At 36.5% G+C, this 9,028-nt stretch overlaps 1 long non-coding RNA gene across 2 annotated transcripts in view; it reads left to right on the plus strand.

The window, feature by feature from the left end:
* Window positions 1-8,525, plus strand: part of LOC118967499 (uncharacterized) — a 114,827-nt gene extending 106,302 nt beyond the window's left edge. For both annotated transcript variants that reach the window (XR_012124208.1, XR_005054592.2), the window contains one exon: window positions 8,255-8,525. This is a non-coding gene — a long non-coding RNA (uncharacterized lncRNA). The remainder of the gene's footprint in view (window positions 1-8,254) is intronic.
* The last annotated feature ends 503 nt before the right edge of the window (window positions 8,526-9,028 follow it).

Consider the following 9,028-nt stretch of genomic DNA (forward strand, 5'->3'; position numbering starts at 1 on the left):
TTCTGAAGAAAGCCTTTTTGTGTAGTGATTCTTATATGTAGTATATAGAACATGAACAAGATAAAGACAACTACCGTTTGGATTAATAGCATGTATTCCATTATTGTATTCTTTCTTGAGAGAGAGCTCATGCTGATGGCTAGTATCCTTAAATTCTTGAGATAGTTTCTCCTCTGGATTCCTCCAGGACATCCAGTTGAAAACTATTCAATTTGGGGTCCCATAATTTTGAGTGATTTTATCGGCTTGTATAAAATCTATCTTGAAAGCTTTTAAACAATAGCAAGTCTAGGATATGCAGTAACAAAAGGCTCAGGGAATCTGAAGTAGATATTTCTTTTTCATATAGGTGGACAAATGAATGCCTGCATAGGTATTGCATACTTACTGATAATCAGCTTTTACCAACCCTGGGTATGACTGAGATATATAAAGACTTTTTGCTGTGCCAGAAATCAAATAACTAGTTTGAAAGAAAACCACTGATTTTAGATAAGAGTGCTGATCTTGTATTATATTAACAATGAATTTTTGGATTCCACCAACTCTCACTTTTCAGTTGACTTTAGAATACCATAATCAGTGTCATGCCAAACAATTAAAAATGGTTGATGACATGTAGAAATTGTATTTTTCTGGTACGCATTTCCATGAGCCTGGATGTTGCCATCATCACCACTCCAAATGGAATCAAAGACTAGTCTTAATAGGGAAGATGTAATTAGTAATTACCTGCTTTTCCCCAAGAGGCCATCAGGAACAATGCCACCTTGCCTTACGTGACTCTTGACTGCAGGCTCCTTTACCTATCCTCACCAGAATTTATCCACATAAACTCCTGCACATTTTCTAATCTCCTTCTCTCTGGTCTCCTATGCCCAGTTTGTCATCCTCTAGAACTCTCATCCACCCTCCAAGAATCCCCATAAATTTCCCACTTTTCTTCAGTCTTTCACTGAGACCATCTGCTACATGCCCACTAACCATTCTGGTTGTACAGAAGCCTTTCAAGTGTGTCTATTTTTTCACCTACATTCTGTGATCCACAGATTCTAAGAATGGTACAAGTGTCCTGCTTAATTATCCTTGCTCCCTCAAAGCCCTCATATATTTTGATGTGTGGCCACCAGAAGACATTATCTGCTACCACCTCTCCACCTGTCCCCCTGACACTCCCTCTTATTAATTGAAAATTTGGTCATCTGGGTCACTGTCTTCTTATTGCACCATTTCTCCTGTCATCATTCTTGATGAATTAAAAAACATGGTGGATATTACATACATAATATTATATTCTCTCTATAATATATAGAATATTAACATATGAATATATTTGTACATTTGTGTGTATCTACATATACCTTGACATTCCATTTCAGTTCCTTCTCTCATGTTATTACCAATAACTGCTGTACCACTTTCAAACCTGTGATTTTAAGCATCTCACACTCAGACTTCCACTGAGCTTTTCAGTTACTTTTCTCTAGTGCCCACTTTGACAACCCTTCATTCCCATCAAGATGTCCCGGACATTCATGGCTGTTGCCAATGTCTGACTCTCTACCACCACAGTGTTTTCACTTGTCTCCACTTCTTTGGCTTAGATTCTATTCACTCAATCACTCAACAATTATATAAGGAGTGTGTGAAATGTGCCTGATACTTCCCGGCAGTGAATAACTGAGGTAAAATACATGACCTCCTGAAGCCAATGTTTTAGTGATAATAGTCCGTCACTGGGATCATTCATCTTCCTCTATTTATTCCTTTCTTTCTCCATTACACTCTTCTGGGAAAATCTTAGCTATGCTTTTATCCAATTATTTGCTGGAGCAGCTGACTATGATTGAAAAGAACAACAAACCCTAATCAACTGTTTTCAATTTAAATGTATAACCACAGATTTCAAGTAGTTCTTGGCACTGGAATTCTACATTTTCTTCAATTCATCTTTCTGCTTTCTGAGAAAACAATGTCACCCTTTCTCCTCTAACCTCCAACATCCTGTTCTCCCTCATCATGAAGTTGGTGATCTCACCTTAGCTCCAAGGGAAAATAGAAGCAACAATGACACAAATGTTACTTTATCCCCAAATTCTCCAATGCATATTCTTATCCCCAAATTCTCCAATGCACATTCTTATTCCCTATTTCACGGGATAAAGCCTTTCTGAGCCTTTGTACACCTACTCCTCTACTTGGCCCTAGATCCCACTCCCCTCACTCATTTAAAGACATTACTTCTGCAATTTTATTCTCTTTTTTTTTCTCCCTATGAAATATTTCCATAAGCATATTAATAATCCAAAATCTCTCTTAAGTAACGTGAAAACACACACACATATAGATTTATCTATCTTTTTATCTCTGTCTTTGGCTGTCTCTGTCACTCTCTTTCTCCCTATGTGCGTGTGTATACCAAATGATTGAATGTTGAATCAGAATGGAGTTTTTTTGCCTAGAAAGAAAGTAATTTGAGGGACTAAAGTAATCAGTGTATAAACATCTAGCTAGCTATCTAGCTGTCAAAAATATAAGGTAATTGTGAAACATGTGACCTTAAAACCCTGAAATTTCACAGCTGAGACAGATTATTCCATGATGACTGCAGCAATGCCAGCACAGATCCTTTTTATATATGGTATATCTATACATGTGATATATATCACAATGTATCTATCTATCTGAGAGAGAGACTTAATCCAAACAGGATCTAGGGAAATATCGCATCTGCTACTATTGTTACATTTCCACATTGCTATTTTGTTACCTACTAAAAACTAGATGCCACAAATAAGTCAAAATAAAAATAGCATTCACTGTGAGGTAAAATCATATTCAATAACAATATAACAATTATAAATTAGTTTGGTTTAACAGAATAACATGGAACATTTTAGAAATAAGAATAGAATTTGCAGTAACCCAGAATAAGAATTCTTAATAATGATGGTACAAGTGATAAATTTGCATTTCACTCACCTTCACTCCTTCAGTTTCTTGGAGAAAATATTTTTCATTGGCTATAAGTTTTTGTATTGTGTGAGCATCACGGCTGTAACTGAGGCCATGGCTTTTTTTCTTCTTTAAAGATGAAGATCTCCTTGTGTCTTCTTTATTAAGCCTCAAATCCATTTGATAAATTTGGAGTTAAAGGGACTGTAAACCAGATGACAAATGGGGCAGAGGTCAATATTAATAGAAAATAATTTCTCTAAAACTAATGAAAAGAGGAGGAAAAACAGCATAACATTTTCAGAACTACTGGGGAGAGAATTCCATAATTTACCAAGAGGCAACATGAAATATCTGTCCTGAATTTTGAAAAGTTCACCCATAATTTCATTCATTTTTCACCATATTTGCTAATATATATACTAAATATATGCATTAAGCTTCCTGGATAATGCATAAGCAACATGTTTCAGTAAGATCTAAATAACTATTTCAGAGTGAAGTTAATAACTGAAATAAGGAGTTAATAACTGGAATAGGGAAAGTAAGACAAAATAACTATAACTAGATTATAGGACAAAAAATGATTATAGACAGAAGGTGAAGGCTGGACAAAATGAATAAGACCAAGGTTAGACATCTACACATTATCTTAGAGAGGCTGAGTGACGGTTTAAATGGCTTGTAGGTAAGTGATGAAACAAGAGCAAAAGCTGGCTGTTCCAATGTTATGCCAACAGACTGCGTGTGCCCAGTGAAAGCAGAAGAGAGCTCTCATGGCTTCAAATTGTTTTAAATCATTTTCTCCTTATGGGCAAGTCTCCCAGGCCATTCAAAGGTAAACACCTATTTACAAACAAGTAATTTTCTGCAGATATTTTTTACTTAGATGAGTGACAACTAGAAACTCATTGTGTATCATATTTAGCTCTCTGAACAAAAGCCTTAGTTTCTAGCTTCATGCTTCTCTCCTAAACCTGGAGTTTGGGAACCCACTGGAAACTTCTCAAACCATCTCAGAAGTCCAGAAATGCAGCATTACCACTCCAAGTTAGATATATCCCATGGCAAAAAGGTTTTGTAATATTTACAAAGAGTTATTTCATTATCAAGGCTGATATTTGGCATGATTGCAGGGGCAGAGAGGAAGCTACTTTGTATAATACTGTTAACTATCCTCAATCCTTACTGGATTTTTTAAAAAGCTTTTATGATAGATTTATTTTAAATGTAAGTCTAAATGATGAAGGTAGCACTTTTATCTCTTATCAGTTATGTATTTCTGCAAATAAAGATTAAGAGTTTATGTAAAGGGATGTTTCCTGGGGGACGGGAAGAGAGAAGCATTGAGAGTGGATAAAATCACCTTTATTTTCGTGAAGGTCAAAGAGCTCTCAGAGCAGAGGCTTGTATTTAATTTAGACCAAAATATCCAGATGAAAAGTAAAATGTTCAATTAGTTCTGCAATTGGTTGTTAGCATCACAATCACATAGGCCATATAGGATTAGAGGGGAAAGTAACGAGTATTTAACTTTTCTTCTAGATTTTTGTCAGTATACAATCATTTTTACCACAGAAGCTGAAACATGTCAGTGTTGTTAATTCAAGTTTCGGAAATATAGAAATCATATTAAGATAAAAGTTATATTATACTTGCAGGTTAGAAGCACATTGATGATATACATCTAGTAAGTCCAATGTCCCCATTAAACTTAGAAATCCTTTAAGCATTTTTCTGTTTAATATATTAAGTCATGAATAGAGAGGAAACACAGTAAGACTTTCAGAAGCTACAACACAGATGAAGGAGGAAAGATGAATTCTAAAAACTGAGAAGACAAATCCTAAGAATGCAGAAGCGAAAGCTCGAAGTCAATATAATTCTTTCTTTCTCTAAAATATTTTTGAAAGCATCAGGAAATTCCTCCAGAAATTAGAGAAGGAGGGACACTAATGAAAGGAAGACTTGGGTGAAAGCTGTTTGAGTAAATGTTAGATCTTTTAATGCCTCCGAGACTCCATGCCTGGGGATTATGGCTTCCTTCCCTCCAATGCTAGTAGAATAATGGAATGTTGTTTTCTAAGTAGAAGAGAAGGTAAAATGTTTGTCTTGAGAATCTATGGAAGTAGTTAAAGCCATGAATTTCCTATTAAAAATAGGGTCATTAGTGCTTTCACACATACTCAATGCTGCATTTTAGCTTTCTACTCCCTTTTCAAAGTGCAGAATGCTGGTAGCCAGAACTTTATCCTCTAGACAATAGGTGAAAGAATAGTCTCTGGAAAAACTGATAGTCTCAGAGGAAATACTTAAGATACTGACCTGGGCACTCCCCTACAAATATTTTTAGACATACAAGTTTCAAGAAGTATATCACTTTGTGCCCTTTGCTTACAAGGTACCAGAAGATATCCTTCAACAAAATAAGGTGGTAAACGAAGAGAGAGTGGGCCACAAAATACAGACAAGGAGATCCAACAGAACAGAGTAGTAAATGGGTAACAAAGAAAAGGAAAGCACAAGATGCTATGTACCAGGTGTGAAGGGTGACCAGTCCATTGGAGTGACTCGAAGGACATGCATGCTGAAGGCTATCATCACCAGGCCTTTTGCTCTTGTGTCATTTTCCAATCTGACAAAATTATCTATGTACATGATCCAGTAAAACCAGAGAATAAGTGAAGAAAGGAAAAGGAACCAAGAAAGCCAACCTAGAGGAAAGGCGAAGAGAATTGCAAGGATGAAGTAAAGGACATTCCGTGCTGGCAAGTGGGCAGCAGATAGAAAAGTAGATGTCTCCAGGCAGAACACAGGCAACAAAACATGACAACTTATGGATGGCCTGATAAGACTGACATTGTTGACAATTGTACTAAGAGGTTACTGTAAGGTATGGGATGTATTAGCAACAGATACGAACAGAACTAAGAAGGAAAAAAAGTAAACAATGTTATATAGTTACAGTAAAACACAATATTCATCATGAATATAATGATATTGACGGTAAATAATGATTTAACAAAAAATATTGATTGAATGGAGAAATGATAGCTTAAAGAATGGCAATGCTTACAAAACATATAGCCAAAAAACAGTCACTTAAGTATCTTTCCTATTACTTTGATTTGTCACTATTGTTAATATTAGTATTATTTTCTTTCTAGGGGAATTTAAATCATGTGTTTAATGCCTTTACAATCAGCCTCATTATATCTGGCAATAGGAAAAGAAGACACAGCAGTATGTTGAAATGCTTTGGTATGCATCTGACTTAATATTAATGGACCAATATATTCAAAGATTAACAGTGCAATCATAAATGTATTTATTTATTTAACACATGTTAATTGTGTGCCTACTATGTGCTGGGCCTTGCTCTAGATACTAGACAAGAAAGAAAACAATTATCTTGGTCTCATGAAAATTAAAAAAATGAATAATAACATAAGTTGACTGCTCATAACTGTTACAAAGAGCAAAAAGAGGACAAAGATAAACCAGAATTACAGAGGATGCGGAGTATCACATTACACCAAAAGTAAACACACATAGTCTGATGAAGTCATTGATCACCACAAAATTACCAGTAGAGAATAAGTGTACAGAATGTCTTACAATAAGAAGATTTGGCAGGTAAGTGCTTTCTTTATAATACATGATATTCAAAAATAAGATGAACTTTTAAAGGTAAGAGGCCCTTTCTCTGTTGGTTCAATTCCACCAAGACTCATGTCATTCAAAAACAAACCAAAGTAGATGGTTTATTTTGAATCTTAGGCTAGGCATCTGTATGGTTTGCTAAAGCTAAAATACCACACATTAGGTGGCTTAAATAACAGAAATTTATTGTCTAACAGTTCTGGAAGCTAGAAGCCTAAAATCAAGGTACTGGTAGGGTTGGCTTCTTCTGGAGCTGAGAGGGGAGATCTGCTCCAGCCTGCTCTCCTTGGCCACATTCTCCTGTGTGTGTGAATATCTCTTTACATTGTCTGGCCTCCGTGTGTGTCTGTCTGTGTCCAAATTTCCCATTATATAAGGATGCCAGATATAGTGGATCAGGACCCATCCAAATGATTTCGTCCTCTGTAAAGTCCTTATCTGAGTCATAGGCATTTAAGACTTCAACATATCTTTTTTTTTGGGAAACACAATTTAACCATAACAGCATTTTAGACTATCAACTGCTTAGACCTGAATTATTGTCATTGTTCCAGGCCTATGAAACCTCAGGTTTTGTCTCACACCCATTCTCTAACAGTTGTTCCACACCAGTACATTCCACATACTTCTGTGATAGGAGACCCTCAGGAGAACCAGTCCAGTTAGGATAAAACCCAGCGCTACTCCTGGCATTCAGCACCCCCTCTCTAGGGACCTGGATCCCATTTCCTATATCAGTGAAATGGACTAGAACCCTTCAGGGAAGGAATTTAGTTCTCAGGCAAATGACTTCCCAATGCCAGTTACCTCCAGTCACCAGGATTTCTACCACCACATCCCTCCTAGCCAAATGGGTTGTCATAGAAACTGGTTACTCAAAATCCTCAAGCAGTCTTTTGACATGGACATAGGTACTTAGTATTCTATCCTTACCATGACTTGATTTCAAACTCACTCCCAAATAGCTTAGAAAGTTGAGCTCCATCAGCACCTTAGGCCTGAGTCCATGCCTGTATAATGGAGTGCAGTGCAAAATGCTGCACAGAGATTCTAGATGATATTTATTTTAAATCACTTTTTAAAATCCAGTTTTGAAAAAAGTAATTGATTTGTAGATATACAAAATCTATATACAAATATCTATACATACTATCTGTTAGGGTATAATAATAATTATACCAAATATGGAGAAAAAGAAAATAAAAATCAAGTGAGGAAACTCACCTAAAAATAATCTTATCTAATAATTCAAACAAGGCTGGAATTTCCTTTGCGGTATATGGAAATGCCCAAGTCATTCTGATTTTCTCTCTATCCACACCAAAGAAAGCATAGTATTGTACATATGTGGAGAGGTTACATATTTACTTGTATTGAACAGATATTATGTTTAAGGTATCTCATCCTCAGGAATTTCTGAAAAGGGGATTTTATTACCCTTGTTCTCTAATTTCATTTCCTACCACTTATGGGCAGATTTGTGTTTCCTCAAAGTTCATTTTGAAGTCCTAATCCTTGGCACCTTTGCTTATGACTGTGATTGTGATTTGGAGGTAGGACTGTTAAGGAGATAATTAAGGCTAAATGACTGTCATAAGAATGGGGCCTTAATCCAATCTGACTGGTGTCTTTATAGGAAGAGGAAGATGCACCAGGGATGTGTGTACGCAGAAGAAAGGCCATGAGAGGACACAGTGAGAAGGAGACTATCAGCGAGCCAAGGAGACAGGCCTCAGGAGCAACCAAGCTGCCAGCCCCTTCACCTTAGACTTCAAGCCTTCCGTCTTGTGAGAAAATAAGTGTCTGTTGCTTAAGCCACCCAGTCCGTGGCATTTTGTTGTGGTGGCCCTAGCACACAAATATACCACCCAAAGGCCATTTATAAAAATAAAAGCAAAAAGACCTTACTAAGTAATATCATTTGGGTTTTAATGTTTTCCAACTTTAAAATTGCATTCTGTGTATGAAGAAATGAGCTGTACATTGTCCTGGTCACAGTCTCTATTCTCACATCTCATTACTCAAATAATGAAATATGTTTGTGGATGATTCAAGACATGAGTAGGAGTTCTTGCTGTAGACCTCAGTGAATATTATTTCAGTACTGCAGCTTTAGTTCTTCTTTTCTTGTCTTTTCCTGTGTCTCCTTTTGCTCCATCTCTGGAAGCTTTCCCAGTCTTCTGCAGTATTAAATGGACACCTAAATTCATGTGGCTTAAGGTTTTTCATAATGTGATGGAGTCCCTACTGCTGTGAGATGAAGATGATCCGAGATGGGACAGATAGAAAAACATCCTTTTAACAAGTCAGTTTGGAAGACCCAGTCCAAAGCAGTCACCGAGGGCAAATCCTTCGGTCTGTGCTTCTCAAAGGGGATCTCTGTTAAAATGCCGTCAACTTTAGTAGGTTT

The sequence above is a fragment of the Manis javanica genome, chromosome 13 (assembly GCF_040802235.1).
Source record: "Manis javanica isolate MJ-LG chromosome 13, MJ_LKY, whole genome shotgun sequence".
Taxonomy (NCBI): Eukaryota; Metazoa; Chordata; class Mammalia; order Pholidota; family Manidae; genus Manis; species Manis javanica.